At 43.2% G+C, this 22,949-nt stretch overlaps 1 long non-coding RNA gene across 1 annotated transcript in view; it reads left to right on the forward strand.

Annotated features, from left to right (window-relative positions):
* LOC110588686 overlaps window positions 1–4,263 on the forward strand; it is a 17,391-nt gene extending 13,128 nt beyond the window's left edge. The window contains exons 2-3 of the long non-coding RNA XR_002480827.1: window positions 2,159–2,295; window positions 4,161–4,263. This is a non-coding gene — a long non-coding RNA (uncharacterized LOC110588686). The remainder of the gene's footprint in view (window positions 1–2,158; window positions 2,296–4,160) is intronic.
* Window positions 4,264–22,949: the final 18,686 nt, after the last annotated feature.

Below are 22,949 nucleotides of genomic sequence, written 5' to 3' on the forward strand. Positions count from 1 at the left end.
TTTTTTTTTTTTTTTTTTTTTTTTTAAGATTTTATTTATTTTTTGACGGAGAGAGACGGCGAGAGAGGGAACACAAGCAGGGGGAGTGGGAGAGGGAGAAGCAGGCTTCCCGCCGACTAGGGAGCCCGATGTGGGGCTGGATCCAGGACCCTGGGATCATGACCTGAGCTGAAGGCAGACGCTTAATGACTGAGCCACCCAGGCGCCCCAAGCATCTGACTTTTGATTTTAGCTCAAGTCATGATCTCGGGGTGTGGAGCCTGTTTGGGATTTTCTCTCCTCCTCCCTCTGCCCCCCCCCACCACAAGAAATAAATAGATGAAAGTGTAGGTGTGGGGAGAAGGATGAGCACGGTGGAGAACAAATAAAGGCTGCCGGCACCACTGGTCTGCAGTCAGCCTGGACCCTTGGTTGGTATTATCAAATTCTTCCTGTGTTGTTCCTCTATCCCATTTAAGGCATAAGCATGTATACACATGTAATTTCATATCAATGGAATCATACCTTAATACTGTTTTTCTTCTTTATACCATTTTGTAATCTTTTTTCACCTTTTCCCCCACTTTATTGAGATATAATTGGCATATAACATTGTGTAAGTTTAGGGTGTACAATATGATGATTTGGAACACATATATATTTTTAAATTATTATCACAATATGGTTAACACATCCATCACCTGACATAGTTCCCTGTTTTTTGTGTGTGTGGTGAGAATCTTTTCTCATTTTGTAGTTTATTGTAGACTCCTTATGTAAATAAATGTAGAATAAATGGCTAAATTATATTTTAATGTGAGGGTGTACCATAATGCTTTTTATATTTTAATATTTAATCTGTTCATCTGATCTATTATCCATGGGGCCTTCCCTGACTCCCTTACTTAAAATTGTAGCAAACCCCCTTTATTTCCTAACTCCCTTCTCTCCTTTATTTTTCTCTATGGCATTTAACACCACTTGATATACTGTATACTTTTCTTATTTGTTTATTGCCCAGTACCTTCCATTAGAATGTAAGCTCCATGAAGACAGATTGTTTTTTCTTCTTTTTTTATTCACTGCTCTCTAGCTGTTACGTAGGACAGTTCCTGGTTGGTATTCAGTAAATATTTGTTGAATGACGAACTTGTTGGACTTTTGGTGTATTTGTTGGACTTTTTATTTGCAGTATTTTTTTTTTAAGTGATCTCTGCAACCCAGTGTAGGGCTCAAACTCAGGACCCTGAGATCAAGAGTTGCACACTCTATTGACTGAGCCAGCCAGGTGCACCTATTTGCAGTATTTTTGTTATTATGTACATTCTGTGATAAGCACCCTGTATATAATCTTTGTACACTTGTCTACTTATCTCCTTAGGATAAATTCTAAGAAATAGAATGGATCAGTTAAAGGATATGCACATTTGGGGCGCCTGGGTGGCTCAGTTGGTTAAGCGACTACCTTCGGCTCAGGTCATGATCCTGGAGTCCCGGGATCGAGTCCCGCGTCGGGCTCCCTGCTCGGCGGGGGGTCTGCTTCCCCCTCTGCCCTCTTCCCTCTCGTGCTCTCTGTCTCTCACACTCTCTCTCTCAAATAAATAAATAAAATCTTTAAAAAAAAAAAAAGGATACGCACATTTAAAAAAATTTTTTTTTAAGATTTTATTTATTTATTTGACAGAGACACAGCAAGAGAGGGAACACAAGCAGGGGGAGTGGCAGAGGGAGAAGCAGGCTTCCCACTGAGCAGGGAGCCCGAGGCAGGGCTCGATCCCAGGACCCCGGGATCACAACCTGAGCCGAAGGCAGATGCGTAACAACTGAGCCACCCAGGTGCCCCCACATTTAAAATGTTGATTCATGGGCGCCTGGGTGGCTCAGTTGTTAAGCGTCTGCCTTCGGCTCAGGTCATGATCCCAGGGTCCTGGGATCGAGTCCCGCATCGGGCTCCCTGCTCCACGGGAAGCCTGCTTCTCCCTCTCCCACTCCCCCTGCTTGTTCCTGCTCTCACTGTGTCTCTGTCTGTCAAATAAATAAATAAAATCTTTAAAAAAAAAAATATTGATTCATGGAACCAGCTACCCTTAAGAATGTTAACTTCTACCAATAGCACATGAGAGTGCCTAAATTGTCAGTAATACTGGGTTTTATGTTTTTCATCTTTCCCATCTGATAGGTGAAAAGTGGTCTTGTCACTATAATATGGTAGTTGAGAATGTGACTCTGATAGATGTGATGTGATACGGTATGTGACTCTGGAGCCAGCCTGCGGGGGCCTGAATTCTGACTCAGCCACTTACTGTGTGACCTTGGGTAAGTCATTTAATTTCTCTCTTTCTCAGTTTCATCTTTGATAAGGTAAGCATGATGATAGCACCTGTTTCAGGAAGAATAAGTCAATTAATCTAAGTAAAATGCTTCAAATAGTAATGGAGACATGTCACTCAATAAGTATGACTTAATGATGTTTTTTGTATATTAAAGATTGAACATCTTTTCAAATGTGTTTTGGTATATTTTTTGAGTCACTTATTCATGTCTTTTTTTTTTTTTTTTAAGATTTTATTTACTTTTTGACAGAAAGAGACAGCGAGAGAGGGAACACAAGCAAGGGGAGTGGGAGAGGGAGAAGCAGGCTTCTAGCGGTGCAGGGAGCCTGATGCAGGGCTTGATCCTGGGACCCCATGATCATGACCTGAGCCGAAGGCAGACGCTTAACCGCCTGAGCCACCCAGGTGCCCCACTTATTCATGTCTTTTGCATATTTTCCCAGTAATATTTTCTTAATAACCTGTAAGAGGTAAAGTGTTGACTATAATATAGCAGAATAGTTCCTAGTTTGTCATTTGTCTTTTGACTGTGTTTATGCAATTTTTTTTTCTTGGGAAGTTTTACATTTTTAGGTAGTCAAAACAATCTTTTTTCTTATGGTTTTTCCTGCTGCTAGGCCAGTATTTAGAACAGGCATATCTCCCTACCTCAAAAATATAAAAAATAGTTATTCATTCTCTTTGAGTACTTGGTGTGTGTGTGCACGCGCACGCGTGCTTTTAAATCTTTAAATTTAATCTTTAAATCTTTGATCCTTCTGGAATTTATTTTGATATGAAGATAGCAGATGAGATCTGGCTCTATTTCTTTCCAGTTGTGTACTGTCCCAGACCTTATTTATTAAAGAAGAAAGACCAAGAGCCTTTAATCTTTTCTCCCCTCCCCTAATCTGAAAGTAAGATATCCTAGAGATAGGAGATCTCCATTTCAGAGAATGAATTTCATGTTTGGACTCAGTCATTCAGTTGCTAAGCTATGGGATCAGAACTCACGGTTTGACTAAGCAGTGAAACTGCTGCATTCACTAGGGTAGCTTCTCTGCTGGCTCTTCTCTGGAGGCTTCTTCTAAATGAATCTTAGTTTGAGGACTGCTTTGAAGGGGCCATTGTTAGTTTGGAATGATAAGTTCTGTGTTCTTTTTTTTTTTTTTTTTAAAGATTTATTTGACAGAGACTCAGCGGGAGAGGGGAACACAAGGAGGGGGAGTGGGAGAGGGAGAAGCAGGCTTCCTGTGGAGCAGGGAGCCCGATGTGGGGCTCAATCCCAGGACCCTGGGACCATGACCTGAGCCGAAGGCAGACGCTTAACCAACTGAGCCACACAGGCGCCCCAAGTTTTGTGTTCTTAAACAAATGAAGTGATTATAGTGGATATTTCCTCACTCCAGCCTGAGAGTATTGGTAGGGTATTGATGAGGGGGTATTGAATGGTAATGAACACATTGTGTTCTACCTGTGCCCTCATCAGCTCTTTTTGGAACTCTTGTCCCATCTAGTTTCTTCCCTCAGACTCAAGATGGAGGGAGAGCGATTCCTATATGACAGAGCGTTCATATATCCCATGGCAGCTATCATTTGCCAAAGACGTCAGGGAAGGGTAGCTGACTCTTAACATGGCATATGCTGTTTGCCAGCAACTGTTCCAAGCACCTTACATATATAAGGTTTTTATGAGATTGGTGCTCTGTACTAGGTTGAATAGTGTCCTCCCCAAATTTCATGTCCACCCAGAACCTATGAATGTGATCTTATTTGGAAATAGGATCCTTGTAGATGTAATCAAGTTAAGATGAAGTCATAGTGGATTAGGATGGGCCCTAATCCAGTGACTGGTGTTCTTATATAAAGAGGGAGATACAGAGGAAAGACATCCGTGTGAAGATGGAAGCAGAGATTGGAGTTGTGCTGCCACAAACCAAGGAATGTCAAGAATTACTGGCAACCACCAGAAGCTGGAAGAGGCAAAGAAAGATTCTTCCCTGGAGCCTTCACAGGGAGCATGGCCCTGCTGAAACCTTGATTTTGGACTTCTAGCCTGCAGAACTGTGAGAGAATAAATGTCTTTTGTTTGAAGCCACCCACTTTGTAGTGTTTGTTACAGCAGCCCTGGGAAACCAACACATGCTCTTTTTTTTTTTTTTTTTAAAGATTTTATTTATTTATTTGACAGAGAGAGAGAGAGCGAGAGCAGGAACACAAGCAGGGGGAATGGGAGAGGGAGAAGCAGGCTTCCTGCCGAGCAGGGAGCCCGATGTGGGACTCGATCCCAGGACCCTGGGATCATGACCTGAGCTGAAGGCAGGCGCTTAACGACTGAGCCACCCAGGTGCCCCAACACATGCTCTTTTATTATCTCCATTTTCAGATAAGGAAACAGGCCCAGAGAGATCAGATACTTTGAGATCTGTCTAGGCCACTGCTCTGCTGGCTGGGCACTTACTCTGAAGTTCTTGATGTTGCTGTTGTCAGCTCGGCACCTTCACCATGGCTGTCACACCTTCTGGTAGTGCTGGGACTGAGCTGCTGGAATGGCTCCTTCCCTAACACAGCAGGCCACAGACTTTCCCCGTTCTTGCCCATTTCACGCCCTAAAGCAGAAACTCCTCTCAGAGGCTTCTGGCTGTAACCTGATCATTTCAGCAGGTTGCTTCATGACCCCACTCTTCCAGGTGAAATAAGGCTTTTTTCATTTCCATGCAGTGTCAGAGAAATGTGGGTGACAGTTGTGGGGAGGGTCACTCAGCTGCTTCTGGCAATTATTTTTATGCTTCCCATTTCTGGCCTGCTATACTTCCTAGAATTTCTGTCAGTAGACAACTCAAGTCGTGGTTGTTTTTGGAGCTTCAGGATGTCACACACAGCTCATGTCGCACATATCACAGTTCATGGCTGTGAGCAGAGAAGGAGCAGCATCAGGACTGCAGTGACTCTGAGGGCCCTGGTCACCTGTTCTTGATAAACCCAACACACCACAGTGGCTCTCTTCTCTGCCAAAGTGAGTGGGGGGATAAGGATGTTATCTGACCCAGCCCACCCCCCTAAACAGCTTCTTGTTTGCCCATGGCCTCTTTTGCTGGCATCCCAGAAGGGATCTCCTCCCTTTGCATCCCATTGCTGGCTGCAGAATCTTGACTGCTTTCCAATATGAATCTTTTGCTTTGAATCTTGCTCTTTCTCTTTTTTTTTTTTTTTTTACTTATTTTTGAGAAAGAGAGAGCGTGAGAGAAAGCACGAGCAGGGGGAGGAGACGAGGGAGAAGGACAAGTGAGAGAAAGTGTGAGCAGGGGGAGGAGAAGAGGGAGAGGGACAAGCAGACTGTGCTGAACGCGGAGCCTGAGGTGGGGCTCAATCCCACGACCCTGAGATCGTGACCTGAGCTGAAACCAAGAGTCAGACGCTCAACCCACTAAGCTACCCAGGCACCCCAATCCTGCTCTTATTCTTTTTTTTATAAAGATTTTATTTGACAAAGAGAGAGACAGCGAGAGAGGGAACACAAGCAGGGGGTAGTGGGAGAGGGAGAAGCAGGCTTCCCACTGAGCAGGGAGCCCGATGGGGGGCTCGATCCCAGGACGCTGGGATCATGACCTGAGCCGAAGGCAGACTCTTAACGAGTGAGCCACCCAGGCACCCCTCCTGCTCTTATTCTTAACAACTCTCACTAGACTGAGCTCCAGGAATTCAGGAACCATATTTGTTTTGTTTGCTGCTGTATCCCAGGACTGAGCAAAGACCTGACACTTCTCTAGCCCCTGAAGAAATGTTTATTGAATGAAGAATTGAATATTGACCTTGAAGCTTTGGAATCCTGGTTTTTCTTGCTTCTTGATAAAGCCAAGAACCAGATGAAGAACTTCAGAGGCCTAAGCAATAGAAAGATTATGATGTCCCTCATATTTTCAGCCCTCAGTATGTATTTCAAAAACAGTATTAAACACAAAATCAGTATAAGGAAATCCAGTGAAGTATAAGGAAAATCCAGCAAAATTCTGTTTTTTACCATGGTGACTAATTAGATAAATAGAATTTAAAACATTTGCTATTACTGTCTCTGCTTTGCTAGTTCTCTAAGCACATGCTTTTGGATAATCCTGCCTGGACCAGTGCTTTCCTCCCCTCGGACTTCACCTTCATTTCCTCTTTATTTCATCTGCTAAAGTTGCCAGCCAGTTCCTTTCACCTCATAGGGGTGTCTGGCTCCTGAGACCCCAGCCAAGGCTAAATGCCCTGGGCTCCCTGGGGGTTTGCCAGGAAAGTCAAGTAGAACATGCACACTACTAAAGAGTACCTCAGAGAACTTCCATGCTGAATTGTGATTTATAGTCAGCATAGCACATTGTGCCAAGTGATTACACTTGGGCCATATTTAGTTGTAATAATCTGCTCTTGTGATCCTATATGTCCAGCCCAGAAATGTTCCTTTGGTCGTTCTTCCTGGGTCACTGAGAAGTCAAGACGTAGTCCCACTCTACCATCTGTATTAATCTGGCTTTGTTGAAACCATTCAGAGAAGCAAGGTATTCTGGAAGTGTAGAGCCCAGGCCTTGTACAGGCTATTCCAAAGCTGTGACCGTAATCAAATCTGTTGCTGTTTCATTTCAAAGAGCTTAAAATAGTGTTGGAAACCTCCCAGGAAAAAAGCACCACTATAACTTCTTGGCTAAGGAAGGGGTGTGTGCTGGCCAGAGCAGAAGCGGTAGCCAAGGCTCCCAAGTTCTTTTCTGGACCTGTTGATTTGAGGTGTGATATTTGGCAATCTGAGATGCTGTCCTATAGCTCTGATGGTTCATCTTCAGCACAGAGAGTGATGTGGGCCATGCCTGTAGAGAGAGAGGCTGACATTGGTCCCCTGTGATCTAGGGGAGCCTCATCATTAGATGTCATTTCTTTCATTTTAATTTCTAGTTCTTTTTAAAAATTTTTAAAAGAATTTATTTAGTTATTTATTAAAAATATTTTATTTATTTATTTGACAGAGATATAGCAAGAGCAGGAACACAAGCAGGGGGAGTGGGAGAGGGGGAAGCAGGCTTCCCGCCGAGCAGGGAGCCCGATGCGGGGCTCGATCCCAGGACCCTGGGATCATGACCTGAGCCGAAGGCAGACGCCTAACGACTGAGCCACCCAGGTGCCCCAAGATTTTATTTATTTAGAGAGTGAGAGCGAGTGAGGGGAGAGGCAGAGAGAGAGGGAGAGAGAAAATGTCAAGTAGATTCTACATTGAGCACAGAGCCCAGCGTGGGGCTCCATATCACCACCCTGAGATCATGACCTGAGCCGAAATCAAGAGTCCGAGCCACCCAGGCACCCCTAATTTTATTTTATTTTATTATTTTTTTTTTTTTAAAGATTTTATTCATTTATTTGAGAGAGAATGAGAGAGAGAGCATGGGAGGGGGGAGGGCCAGAGGGAGAAGCAGACCCCTGCCGAGCAGGGAGCCCAATGCGGGACTCGATCCTGGGACTCCAGGATCATGACCCGAGCTGAAGGCAGTCGCTTAACCAACTGAGCCACCCAAGCACCCCTAATTTTAAAAATTTTTAAAGGTTTTTATTAAGTAATTTCTATACCCAGCGTGGAGCTCAAACTCACAACCCTGAGATCAAGAGTTGCATGTGCACTGAGCCAGCCAGGCACCCCTCTAGCTCTTCTTTTTAATGTAGAAATCCTGCCCCTCCCCTGCAGAATTAATATAGGATTAATATCATCTACATTTTACTTGAATTCATTTCATCAGAATTGCTTTCCTTTTAGTGGAGATCAGTTTTTTTTTTTTTTTTTTGGTTTTTATTTATTTATTCTTTTTTTTTTTAAGATTTATTTATTGAGAGAGTGCACGAGCAGGGGGAGGGAGACAAGCAGACTCCCTGCTCAGCAGGGAGCCTCATGTGGGGCTTGATCCCAGGACTCAGAGATGATGACCAGAGCCGAAATTGAGAGTTGGACGCTTAACTGACGGAGCCACCCAGGCGGCCCTAGATCAGTTATTCTAAGGGATGGGAATTTTAATAGGGTTTAGGAAAAGAAGGTTAGGTTTGTGTGGGGCACACACCTTGGCCTTGGACAGCCAGAGAGTAACATTAGGGCACCAGGTGCATGATGAGCCAGATGGGGGAGAACAAACTCCTATCCCTGGAGAGCCAGACATATATTAGATGCTTTTCATGTATTTTCTTATTTAGTTATCATAATGCAAACCAGTGAAGTATGTTCACTTTGCACATGGGCAAACTGAAAGTCAAAGAAGTTATGTAACTTGTCCAAGGTCAGACAGCTAATAAAAGGCTGAGCTAGGATTTATTTCTCCTCAGGTCTCTCCAGTTCCAAAACCCATGCAGTTTTCACAGAGCTCTTCTGTCTCTGACAAGATTTAGGGAAAGGAGAGAAGATGGAGAGATGACATCTTTCTCTACCTCACAGTTCTACTCGTTGAGTTGTGTTTAGCCAGAGCATCCTGTTTATAGAATGCTAGGTTCTATATATAGAGATGCTGCAACAACATATGTGGGAAGGATACCTATTGGCTGTAGGGGAGGATTTAAAAAAGAGCCTTTGTTCTTTACCTCTAAGGTTTCATTGCAGTGTAATCCACAAGTGTCAAAACACCACTGGTAACTCTGGTTTACTGCTTAAGAGGCCCTGTCCTATTCTCCAAATAAAATTTGTTGATATGTCCCAAGGAGTAAGCCATGATGGGGTCAGAGGTGAGGGTGTGGTGTGCCCTTACTGTATGTTCTGGAGCTGGTGACACCTGTTATGTGACTATTTCAGTGAATTATGATTGAGTAAACAAGAGGTGTCTCTCTTTTGCTTTTCTAAGGGAGACCAGATGGCATTGGGTGCTGGCCCAGGTCCAGGGGAGCCTGGCCTCTGGGCTGGCAGAGGAGACAGCTTGAGTGTGTCAGGTGATGGAATAAGAAGAGACAAGGCTGGACTGTCAAGTAGTATAATTTGAGGGGCACCAAGAATGTGTGTTGCCCCTCAAAGACTTGCTTCAGCTCTTTGCTAGTGCTTGGAATTCTACAAGTGAAATTTATTTCCCTTGATTTAAGTCTTCAAGACCCAATTAAAAATGAAGAGACTCCAGGAAGGGGTCTGATTGTGAAGCATTTTGGTCATGTAAGTGGAGGAGTGAATGAGTGTATGTGATTGATTTCTGAGAACTGAACTAAGGGACAGAGAGGAAAGGGCACTTTGCCCTAGTCATAGGGACAGGAAGGAGAAACTACTGAGTTTGAGATAAAGGCCCTGAAAAGAGAAGTTGAGTCCCTAAAGAAACAGTTTGTGTTTTTTACAGTTTTGACTGAGAAGACAAGCAGCTGAGGGCGATGGGGATGGAGGCTGATGGGGATGATTCCAAGAGGGTGTGTTGGGTGGAGAGACTTCCCATGAGCATGCTGGGTATTCAGGCATGATGTTGTCTGGAGAACAGCTGACAGGCAGAATGTAACAAAGAGTGTAGGACCTTTGGGTCTGTGGTTTGCTGTGATGTCCTCAGACAAGACTGGCACAGATCTTAGGAAGTGGGAGGCAGCTTCCCAGAAGTGATGTAAAATGGTGGCGCAAAAGAGGTTGCTGATGACAACATGGGCAGGGCACTTCCTCAGAGGCCACTGGTCGCAGACAACTTCTGGTCTTGATTTCCCAATGTGCTGTGCTGAGATAGGGCTTAACCAGAAAGCAAAATACACCATATCAAAAGCAATGACAAAGCATTTGGGGTGTCCACACAAAGGTGCAGTTCCCTCTTGTCCACTAACTTTCTGGAGCCAAAATAGCTAATCCAGAAGCTGCCAGAATAGCACCTGTGATTCAGATCTACAACTTTTTTGACCTGAATTCCTGCAAAGAGAGCCTTTCTAGTTGACTGTTCTTCATCATTCATCCAGCCCTGCTTTCAAACAGCCTTTGTGATCTGAATTCTCACAGAGAATTCACAAAGACTCCTGGGGAGTCTTCGACAGAAGCAACTCAAATCTCAGTGCCTTTTCCAGCTCCTCACAGTTGGGTTCATGGATGCCCTTCACCTTCAGGCTTGAACTTCTACTCTGTCCACATTCCTACCCTAAGTCTAGAGCATTTTGTTTTAGCTCAGACTTTTGGTTTCATTCAGGCCTCTGGGGTCCTTCCAGCACATTTCCCTAGAAGGCTATTCTAGGAATAGTCTCCACCTTTCACCTCCTGAAGTTTGACAGGGTCTGGGCCTCCCTCCTTAGTGGAATTAGCACAACTCTGTAGAGTTTCTGGATGTAATATACCCCTTCATCTCTCCCCAACCATCATAACCCCATATAGAAGATCTAGTGATGTAGTTAGATCTGCTGATCACCAGGATTTTGGAGCCAGTGCCCCCAGCAGAGGGGACTCCTGGATAGGTGTACTATACTGTGAGTGACAGCTCTGTCCATTACTCTCTGCCTCTCCTCCATCTCACCTTTATTTTGGCTTTTTCCTAAGAGGATCAAGCTCTGTCCAATTGCCCCGCCTGGACCCTCTGGCCTTGTCTAGGACTATAACTCTGCTGTCAACCCCCCACCAGAGGCTGGGGCTTTTGCTTTCCAGCCTCTCTCAGGCCAGTTCCCTTCTGATACTAGAGACTCCCCCGCCCCCACCCCCCGCCCCCCCCTGCCATTGCCCCTACTAGAGACTTTTCTTGCATCTAGGCTTCTATGGATAGAATCTTGCCCATGCACAGATCTCCCAGTTGTTGACTATCCTGAACTCTGCCTGCTACTCTTTGGGCTAATTGGATGCCATGCTAGTCTGCTCAGCTGTACTTCTGAACAAGCTTCTTAGCTTAGTTGGGCCTGTCCTGAATTTCATGCTAGTTCTCCAACTGCCTCTGCCTCAAAGACAGTTTTTAATATGCATTTATAAAGCTTCAAAAGGGAGAGAATATAACATTTTCCAAACTTACTTAACTAGAGAACCATTTTTTTTGAAGGAATATTAAGATGTCACAGAATATGGTGTTTGGTAGAGCACAGTTTTGGAAAATATGAGGCTTAATCCTAAAGGAATGGACATCAAATGGAGGAATTCCAGGTGAAGGTAATGTGACAGTCAGTGAAAAAAACACTATTTGGGGGTAGGAAATCTCTCTTGGTCTCTTCATTCAACAAATGCCTACTGAGCACCTGGTATTTACGTCTTTCTGCTGGAATCACATCATGTGTTTGACTACTTAACTGGGTGTCGTCTGCATAAGGACAGCTCTGATCTGGAGTGTAGCTCTAAGGTGGGGAAGAGGTAGGGATTCTACATTCTTTCTCCCCCATTCAGATCTTCCTCCTTCCTCCAGTTAAAACAGGAAGTAGTGAATGGGATGATGCCATCATCAGCTTCTGGATCCAAGGAAGGAGGCTTCTCTGAGGCTGCTTTCCCCAGGTTTTACCTCTTCCAGGATTTCCCTAGCTCTCCTGAGCACCCCTTCCTTCTTACTCTGGGAGTATTCATCTCAGCATCAGTCTCAGGTCTCACTGCTAGTTCAAGATTTCAACTTCACATATGGGATCAGTGCCAAGTGGGATGGAGCTCATTCTTATGGAATGATTATGGCATTGTAAATTTTCTGCTTTGCCTGTGAAATCCATCTTTTATAGCTCATGGGTAGTCCAGACTATTATTTTTTTCAATCCTTCAGTGGAGATAAACCCATGCACTGTAGGCAGGGCAGTCTTGGAGGTGGAGATCATTTAAATCTGGCAGGGTGGGTGACCAAGTGCCAGGAGCTCCAGCTGGCAGAGCTGGTAACCAAAGAGGAAATTAGTTGCTTTCTCTGTATGCCATTCTCAACCAGGACAGCCAGGAAAAGAGCACTTGAAGCAGACAGAAATCTCTAAGACTCCTGATTAAGAAATTTTAGGTCCCTTTGAGACCCTGATGTATGTATGTGCCTTTACTGTCATGAGTGAGATCTCTGGTTGGCCACTTTAACTCAGTTGGATGAGCTAATCGTGAAACAAACTATATGCAAAGGCTTAGCTTTGATCCTGCCCTTAGGTATGATGTTCATCTAGTAATTAGCATCCTCCTACCCACAGGCCCCACCACAGGGGCCTTGGTCCAGGGCCCATGTCCATTCCTTCCACTTCCTCTGAAATGCTCCAGTTTTAACTGAAGATCAGGGAGTGAGCTCACTTACAGGAAGATCAAAACAGGGCTTGAAATGGGCATTTAGAGGTCTTCAATAGAGCCAGTTATTTGGTCCATCTATTATAAGTATTAGTTGGCACATAACTATATAGATGTAACTGTAACTTCATAAAACTGTAGAAGGCTTGTTTTCCCCAACAGGCTTCCTACATGAAGACATTTCCCAAGATTCTATCCTTAACCTCCTTCTCTCCTCCCGTCTATATACTATCCCTGGGTGATATCACATGTGCTTATGGTTTTAGCTACCACTGATATATTAGAAACTCTTAAATCTCCCTCTCCAACCTAAATCTCTCTTCTGCATTCCAGATTCGTGATGGCCAAACACTATTACCATCATAACCTGGGTGGCTCTTACGTATTTCAAACTCAGCATGTCTCAAGCCAAATTATATTTTTCATTATGCCACCCTCTTCCCCCTGTTCTTCTATTTCTTCCTATTCCTATTCCTCCTTCTTTGTTCTTAGGAGCATCACTATCCAGGGTCATTAGTAAACTTGCTTATGCATCACTGTCTTCCACTATTTCCCCACCAGGAATTAAGTAGGCTCTGAGTGTAATGTAAGATGTTTAGAATGTCCCTCCCTCCCACCCTCCCTCGCTTGTGCATGTGGACACACTCTCTCTCTCTCTTATTGGGGTTCTTGTCTACAAGGCATCTATAGTTGAATTCAATAGAGAAGGTAACAAATAGGAAAAAAAAAAGAACAATTAAAGTTACACTGAGGTTCAGATTCTAGGTAAAATGGAAGTTTTGGAAAAGAATCATCTGAGAGCTGAAACCTTGAGAGAAAGCTTCATGGAAGAGATGAGAGTTGACCGAGGACACACTAAGTAGGGTAGGGGCCAGAACACCTCTACAGGAGCATGTGTAATTGGCACCTCCCCCACTGGTCTCTTCTGTAAATCACCGCTGAACCTCATGTAGTTTAGTCCTTTTTAAAAGCTTCTGAGGATTGAGTGTCCTAATGTATCCCATTAGTTAGCTGGAACCATCTTTTCCCTTAAAAATTTGGCTCAAAGTGTCATTCTCCAGCTTATAGAGAGTCTGATTCCTTCACCCAGATTCTTCAAATTCCTGGGAGCTCATCTATTTATGGTCATTCTAATTTTGAGCTCTTGCTTCCACTAAATTAGTTCAGATTATAGATGGTCTTACCATCTCAGGCATGCTGTTCCTGTTTCCATCCATATTCACCCAGATGTAGAACTCAGATATCTCCCAGCTAAAGCCTTTATGTGTATAGCAGACTTTATTAAAGATTTAGGGTAATGTAGAGTGTTTTACATTGCCACAAAGCAAGCAACTTAAATTCTAATACTGGCTATCACTGTCCCTTAAAGTATTTTTTTTGGTCTACCTCTCCATTAGGATTTCATCATTATTCATATCACCCATTTGTATGGCTTTGGCCTCTTATAATCGTATCTTTCCTCTGCAGATCTTCCTAACTCTATTGCCACTAAGCATTCCAGATACTTCTTACTCTATTATGCAAAGCAATTGAATTCTACTCTCTTCCAAACTTCCTTCCGTATGTCCAAAGCCCACTGGAATGGGTCTGCTGAGTAAAAAGTTCATCCTCTTCTTTAGCCACACAAAGTATTTGTAGAAGGTCTGATGTGTTCTTTTACATTATTTCTCTCCTTTGAAAGCATTTCTTGTTTGGGGCGCCTGGGTGGTGCAGTTGGTTAAATATCTGACTCTTGGTCATGATCTCAGGGTCATGAGATTGAGCCCCATGTCAGGCTCCAAGCTCAATATGGAGTCTACTTGAAATTCTCTCTCTCTCTACCTCTGCCCCTCCTGCCCATGCTCTCTTTCTCTCTAAAATAAGTAAATAAAAAAAATTTTTAAAAAGGCATTTCTTGTTTTATTTTTATTTTTTAAGATTTTTAGTTATTTGGGGGAGAGAGAGCAAGTGCACAAGCAGGGAGGGGGGGGCATAGGGAGAAGGAGAAACAGACTCCCAGCTGAGCAGGGAGCCCAGCACAGGACTTGGGGATCATGACCTGAGCCAAAGGCAGATGCTTAACCAACTGAGCCACCCACATGCCCACATTTCTTGTTTTAAATAGCATTTGCTACTTTTTCTCTTTTCTTTTTTTTAAGTAAGCTCTATACCCAATGTGGGGCTTGAACTCATGATCCTGAGATAAGGAGTTGCACACTCTGCCAACTTAGCCACCAAGGCACCCCAGCATTTACTACTTCTTACCTCAGAAATGGTTTTGCTTTGAAGGATCTGTGGAAGGAAGATAAGAGGATGTTCCAGGCAAGGACAACATTGTGTATATAGGTAGCAGTCTACATAAAACCTGTTGTGGGCAATGAAAAAAATATTCCAACTGGAAATAAGAATTTTTTAAAAGATTTTTTTTTTAAATTCATTTATTTGACAGAGAGATAGCACAAGCAGGGGGGAGTGGCAGACAGAGGGAGAAGCAGACTCCCCACTGAGCAGGCAGCCTGATGCGGGGCTCCATCCCAGCACCCTGGGATCATGACGTGAGCCGAAGGCAGACGCTTAACCGACTGAGCCACCCAGGTGCCCTGGAAATAAGAATTTTTGTTGGTGAGCAGAGCTCAAAATTGATTAGAAAGTCCAGAAACAGATCTAGGTTTTATTGGGGAAGGATAGTGTTTAGGGTAAATGTCTAACCATTAAAAAAAAATCCCTCTCACCTTCTAGCAAAACATATTCTAGATGGATTAAAGGTTTTTAACACAAAAACTAAAGTAATAAGTGTACTTGAAAATAGTTATTTTATTTTTTTAAAGATTTTATTTATTTGAGAGAGCATGAGCAGGGGGGAGGGCCAGAGAGAAAGGGAGAAGCAGACTCCCCACTGAGCAGGGAGCCCAAGGTGGGGCTTGATCCCAGGACCCTGAGACCATGACCCAAGCCGAAGGAAGATGCCCAACCGACTGAGCCACCCAGGCACCCTGAAAATAGTTATTTTAGTATGGCACCCAAGGCAGGAACTATAAAGGAAAAAGTGCAATGTATTAGCTAAAAAAAGGCAAAACAAACACCATAAAAAGTAGATGACAAACCAGTTAAGAAAAGTTTTTGGGGCACCTGGGTGGCTCAGTGGGTTAAGCACCTGCCTTCAGCTCAGGTCATGATCTTGGGGTCCTGAGATGGAGCCCCGTATTGGGCTCCCTGCTCAGCGGGGAGTCTGCTTCCCCTTCTCCCTCTGCCCCTCCACACTGTTCCTGTTTTTTCTTGCACCCTCTCTCTCAAGTAAATAAATAAATAAAATCTTAAAAAAAAAAGTTTTCAACATATCTCAGTGTGCACAAAGCTCTTATAAATCAGTAGCAAAACAAAAAGAAAATAGGTCAAAGTCATAGAAGAATAAATACTAATGACCTGTAAAACCCATAGAAAAAGGGTATTTACCTTATAATCTAGAAGACACAAATAGAAATGAGACATCGTTTTTCAACTGTTAGATTGACAAATACTAAAAATAATATTTATTGCTGGTGAGAGTTTGAAGAAACAGGAACTCATACTCTGGGAATTTAAATTAATACAGTCTATTTGGCAATATGTATCAAATTTGAAGTACACACACTTTTTTTTTTTTTAAGATTTTATTTATTTGAGAGAGACCGCATGAGTAGGGGGAGAAGTAGAGGGACAAGCAGACTCCCCACTGAGTGGGGAGCCTGACGCAGGGCTCAATCCTCGGAGCCTCACATCATGACCTGAGCCAGCCAGATGCCTAACTCACTGAGCCACCCAGGTGCTCCTGAAGTACACACATTCTTAAACCAGCAATCTGACTTCTAGGTATTTATCCCCAGGGCAATGTACAGGATATATTTATGAGGATATTTGTCACTGCAGAATTTATAAAACAATCAAAATGGCCATCAATAGGGGATTGGCCAAATAAACTGGTAAATCCATACAATGATAAATGAAGTAAATCTATAATTATTGACACATAAAGATGGCTATAATATATACATGAAAAAATATATAGCATATGAATCTGTTTTAGTTGAAATAAATACAGCAATAGCTATGTGTATATATTTAAAAAAAATCATACAGCAGGGGCACCTGGGTGGCTCAGTCGGTTGAGTGTCCAACTCTTGTTTTCAGCTCAGGTCATGATCTCATGGCTCTGTGCTCAACGGGAAGTCTGCTTGAAGATTCTCTCCCTTTGCCCCAACCCCCCTTAAATAAATAAAAATAAATCTTAAAAAAATCACACAACACATTGTTAACAGAAATTATCTTTTCTGATTCAGAAAAAAAAAGGCATTTAAAAAATAGGAGGGGCACCTGGCTAGCTCAGTTGATAGAACATGCGACTCTTGATCTCAGGGTTGTAAGTTCGAACCCCATGTTGGTTGTAGAGATTATTTGAAAAATAAAATCTTAAAAAAAATAGGAAAAATGGGCGCCTGGGTGGCTCAGATGGTTGAGTGTCTGCCTTCGGCTCAGGTCATGATCCCAGGGTCCTGGGATCGAGTCCCGCATCGGGCTCCCTGCTTAGCGGGAAGCCTGCTTCTCCCTCTGCTTCTCTCTCTCTCTCTCTGTGTCTCTCATGAATAAATAAATAAAATCTTAAAAAAAAAAAAAAAAGAAATAGATTCTGACTTGAGGGTGGTGGGTGGGCCAAAACCACAGTTACATTATGCCAAGGTGTGTGTCTATCCTGTGAAGTTGGAAAATTACTCGTCATGACAGAAAGGGGGTAACTGGAAAGGAGAACCACTCTTCTAGAAAGGGGAGACAGATTTTTTTCTTGGAGTTGAATTTGAAAGGCCAGAGGTACATCCAAAAGGAAGTATTCTGTAGATTGGGGATCCCCATTTAGAGGAAAAGGTACTGCTAAAGTAAAGGCAATAAGTAAGAGTGGGACTCTAAATTTGACACCCTTGAGGTGTTTAGGGGAGGGGTGATCTTATCTTGGTTCTCCCTTTCTTGTTGGTAGTCTTGACAGACCCTGGAGAGGAGTGTGTGGCAGTGGTCTCAACTGGAACCTGAGAGTAGAGCTTGAGGAGAGGTAGGAGTGGGCAGTAATCACCATAATAAAACAACAGCCACAACATTATTTAAAGATCACTCTGCAATTTATGAAGGCCATTGTATAGTGACATGGCTAACAAAGTCCTGTATGCTGTGCATTATTTTTTTTCTCCTTTTATATGGACACTGAATCTCAATCAGAGAGTAGAATTAGGACTCAGACTCAGGTATTCAGGCCTCAAATTGCATTTCTCATATCTCCACTTTGCATTTCTTTGAGATGAATTTTCCAAGGAGGGAAAGACTAGAGTAAAAGTGGCAGTCTGGAGCTAGGGATACCCACAGTGAAGAGGTGGAAGGAAGAAGAGGGCCAGGGAAGATACCATGCTATTCACAGTCATTGTCCTGTCCTCTGGCCTTTGTAGGTCCTGACATTCCTCTAAACCAGAGAATGTGGGATGGTCTGTTGATTTAAGGGGGATAAAAAGTCCTAATCTGTTCATAAATAGCTTGAGGTGTTTTGGAAGTAAGGCTGGCCAGTTTGGTTACAGCAGAGTTAGTGTGGTGACTTCATAGTTTATTGAATTCTGGCTTCATTTTTTTGAAAGCAATACAGTAGAAGCATATTGACTGAGACCCATGAGGGAAGGGCTTGTCTGATTTAATTACATGAAAAAAATATATTTGTGAAGTCATTAAGTTTGGAATCTCATGTTAATTCACTTATTGCATGTATGCACTAACTAGTTGAGATCCTAAGAGGACCTGCTTTAATCAGTAGAAAATCAGAAGTCTCAAGTTACTTCAGTTTTCCAACTGACAATCATATTTATGCAACTAAATATTTTAGCTAACCCATTCTGATAACATAAAAGGCAGTTATCTCCAGTCAGAAATTCTGAACCAACAGGGTCCACTTTAGAGAGGTTCTTGGGTAATTGCTAGAGTGGTATCTGCTAAGAGTTCTGCAAGGCATACTTGCTGCCCAGTGCTTGGAGCATGTGGCCAGTCAGAAAACTGAGGTTGAATGAATGAGTGAGTAAGGAAAGGACTGAAGGAATCTTTATCTCTGAGGCATGTTGAGCTATGTAGAACAATCTTTGTACTATAGTTTGACTTGGGTGGTTCTGGGACTAGTCTCATCACTTGGATTTTGTATTAGGGAGAGAGGAAACAAGTACCATGGGAAATTTCTGCTCTGTGAGCTGGTGACTCCACAGAGGAGGGATGTTTCCAAAATCAGTAAGCTGGTGTCCCTTGAGTCCCAGCCACATGATCTCGCCTTCTAAAAAGATCAGGCTGCTGAGAAAGACTGTGGAACAAGTGAGGAGGCCCATGGAGGTAAGAGATTTCCTATTGGCAACCTGGATCTTACCCAAAGAGGGCAGCTACTTTATAAGTCCTCTGTGGGAGGCTCTCCACCACACTTCTTTTCTGCTTGGATTCTAAATCAGGAGCCTCTCTGGCTCATTGCTGGCTTCTGTGTACCCAGCCTGGCCCTGCCCTCTGGCTGTGTGGCATTGGCGATTTTTAGCCCTGCTGGAAATTACACCGTCTGTGAGGGTAAAGCAAACTGGGAGGTTCTGGCTCGGGCTCCAGAGGGACTGGAGCCTGTCACCTGGCCCTGCCCTGTGTTTCCTGGCATGCATTCCTGGCCACCTTTTTGCCCTTAGCACAGTCCTCTAAGCCCATAATTCTGCCTCAATAAGGATTTAAGGACTGGCTTCTTCAGAGGGACTTTGGGGGGCAAGAATGTCAGTGCTTTGGATGAAGCTCCTGATACCAATCTCTGTGTCCTGCTTTAGGAGAATTATTGGTCTCACGTAGATGATCTAACAGTTATGTTGGGGGTGGTTGGAATATGAAGATTCTTCAGTATCACAAAAGGATTTACCACTGGGTTTCTTTAACCTGCTTTTCAAAATTGAACCTGCTTTTCAAAATAAAATTTGATTTTCACACTGTAAGTAGCGTGGAGTTATTTACATTAAAAAACCTTTGAGGGGCACCTCGGTGACTCAGTTGGTTAAGCATCCGACACTTGATTTCAGCTCAGGTCTTGATCCTAGGGTCCATGCTGGGTGTGGAGCCTACTTAAAAAAAAAACAAAACTTTTGAGATTTTCTAGGCAAACTTCCTTGTTTCAGATATGAGCAAACTTTGGGAGGTCCAACAAGGGCAAAGCTGTGCCTTTGTTGAGGAGCTGACTTTCAGATTATCTGAAAGGAATTGGAGCAGAGGGGAGCAGACATTGTGTGAGAGGAAGTCTCAGTCCCTCCGGGAGGAGCATTTCTTGGGGTATTTTTTAGGTGAGGGAGTGGAAAGATGCATTCCTTCCCCTTGAATGCCCTGTTCACAACCCTTGGATTGGGTAATTCCTGCCTCATTGACTTTTACCTTAGTCCTTTCGGACTGAACCCCAAACGACATGGTAATACCTCAGTATTTGAAACTTTGCAAGGTACATTTAAGTAAGTGAAAACTTAAATTATAGGATATGAGTGACTGAATGTAACTTTATTAAATTCAATGTGTGAAAAAAGCCTTATATTAAGTTAGCAAAATGGGGCGCCTGGGTGGCTCAGTTGGTTAAGTTAGCAAAATGTCAGTAGAGGTTCTTTAGGCAGCCTGATTTAATTAGTTGATTAGATTGATTAGATTAGAATTATCTGATCTATAATAGGTACTTGTAAATTCTATTCATTTATCAAATATTTATTAACTGCAGAGAGTTTTGTGATAACTCAAGATAAAGTGGTAGGGTATGACAGATACAGACCAATGCTGTGGGAACTCAGAGGAGAGATTGTTTCTAGTTTTTGGATCTAGAGAATCAGGATAGTTTTGGGAAAACAAACAAAACATTTCTTTGTTTTAAAGAACACTTTAAATAATCTTGCTTATACTCTAGTCAGAAGTAGTATTGATATGAAGATAAATCTCATTTATATTATTAAAATTTATTTATTTTCATTCATATTATTAAAACTGAATAGCAACATAATGTATTTCCTTTTACAATGCTTCTTTGCTAATCTCTAAAGCAATTTTTTTCCCAAGGAACAGACCTTTGGCAAGTAAGAGCAAGAGCAGTCCAATCTTTTACTAGGCAGTACCTCTGCAGCTAGTGAATGGAGGCAAGGCTATGGACAGAGAGGCCACTCTTACAAGAAGCTTATTTATGAAGTGAGGACAGTTCGTGAAGGGGCAACACAGGGTCTAGGGAGGGTTATTTATTTATTTATTTATTTATTTAAAGATTTTATTTATTTATTTGACAGAGAGAGAGACAGCAAGAGAGGGAAGACAAGCAGGGGGAGCGGGAGAGGGAGAAGCAGGCTCTCCGCCGAGCAGGGAGCCCGATGTGGGGCTTGATCCCAGCACCCTGGGATCATGACCTGAGCCGAAGGCAGACACTTAACGACTGAGCCACCCAGGCGCCCCTTGGGTTATTTATTTTTTTGAGATTGGAGCATGTCCTTGTGCTATGGGAGAAAGAGCTAGTTAAGAGGGAGAAGTTGAAGATAGAAAAGAGAAATAAAAATTGAGCAGGGCCCCTGAGGGAAAGGGTCTACCGTATCCTAAACACTGGTGGAGAGATGAAACTTGATTTGAACAAAGGACAAAGGCTGCCATTGAATTTAACTCCATCACCACCACCACCGCCATTTATAGCTTTCCTACCTTTTGCTAGCACTCTGCTGAGAATTTTCAAGTCTTATTTGATAGGGGCAAGGGATGTGATGGGACAGAGGGACTTGTGAATATTTGGGGGAGACAGAAAGTTGGAGTTTCTTTCTGTTGGGCTTTGTTTTCTCTGAACAGAAGAAATTTATTTTTTTTTAATTTAAAGATTTTATTTATTTATTTGACAGAGAAAGACACAGCGAGAGAGGGAACACAAACGGGGAGTGGGAGAGGGAGAAGCAGACTCCCTGCCGAGCAGGGAGCCCGATGCGGGACTCGATCCCGGGACTCCAGGATCATGACCTGAGCCGAAGGCAGTTGCTTAACCAACTGAGCCACCCAGGCGCCCAGAAGAAATTTTTTTTTTTTTAAAGATTTTATTTATTTATTTGACAGAGACACAGCAAGAGAGGGAATATAAGCAGGGGGAGCGGGAGAGGGAGAAGCAGGCTTCCCGCGGAGCAGGGAGCCCGATGCGGGGCTTGATCCCAGGACCCTGGGATCATGACCTGAGCCGAAGGCAGATGCCTAACGACTGAGCCACCCAGGCGCCCCTGAACAGAAGAAATTAAAGTCATCTGCTGGAAGCAGGTGGGGTAGTGGGGACAGTGACATGGTTTTTAAAATGTTGAGCTAATAGTGATCTGAAGACATGTAGGTGGATAGCTGAGTAGTGCTGAAGGCCCAGGTAATGTTGGAGATGATGACTTTCTAGAGGAAGAGCAGCCCTCATGACTTAATGGTTATTTTAGCAGTGTTCAGCAACTGAGGACATTTGTATTCAAATAGGGGCTATATTTTGTGATCCAGGTGGAAGACTTGGAGTAAGAGGAGTCTAGAATATTGGTAGCAAAGTGGTTGTTGTCAAGGTGGTTAGGAGAAAGGAGTGACTCCAGAGGAGGACTGATAGGCAGCAAAATGATGGGGGTGGGTGTCAAGGGACTGGAAATCTCAATGAAGTTGAAAAATGAAACTGTAGTAGTAAAGACAAGGAGAGGTAGAAATACAGAAGGATATAGGAGGTCATGACCAGGCCAGAGGTCTGACTTGGAGTGTAAAGGCACACTGTGATCAAGGGGCCAAAGGTCTTGATGACCGAGAGGTCAGTAGCTGACAGCAGTGAGAAGGAGTGTAATTGTTTGGTATAGACGTTGGCAAAGGAAGGATTTTTTTGTAAGGTGGTAGGAATAATGGCTTTGAAGCCACATTGAGACAGACCATCTGTTTTTCTTCTTGGTACCACTGGGTGCTGAAGAGTGATTTTATGGCAGAATCTTCATTGCCCAGAACCAAGTTCCTCAGGGAGTGCCAGGTTCCAACTAGTGGGGAAGGAGGCCAGAACCATCTTTTAGGCCTACATTTTGCACTGCGTGCCTAAATAGTGTTATGTTGGGGGAGAGGAGAGATATTCTGGCCAAGTGGACAACCTTCACAAGGTACTGGGCCTTTAGGCAGAGTTTGCCAGAATAGGGACTAAGTGCTCTTCACAGGGAAAATCCCATTTGGCCATGATGGTTTTTTGAACTGTTCAGGATCAGATTGAGTCAGTGCTAATCTGTGAGAGGCTGAAGGGAAACTGAAGGTTTCTTGCTTAAAACTCCACGAGTCAATAGACTCTTGAAGCTTTCTATTCCTGTGGGGTCTGGAATTTATTTTTCCTTCAACAGTGACAGCAAATAATGCCCTAAAGCCCACACAGTTTGAAAGAGTCTGGAAATATTCAGATTTTTGTTTATAAAGATGTTTTTGGGTTTTTAATGGTTCAGGATTCTTTTGACATTGTTAGTACATGATTC

Source organism: Neomonachus schauinslandi, chromosome 10 (assembly GCF_002201575.2).
Source record: "Neomonachus schauinslandi chromosome 10, ASM220157v2, whole genome shotgun sequence".
Lineage (NCBI taxonomy): Eukaryota > Metazoa > Chordata > Mammalia > Carnivora > Phocidae > Neomonachus > Neomonachus schauinslandi.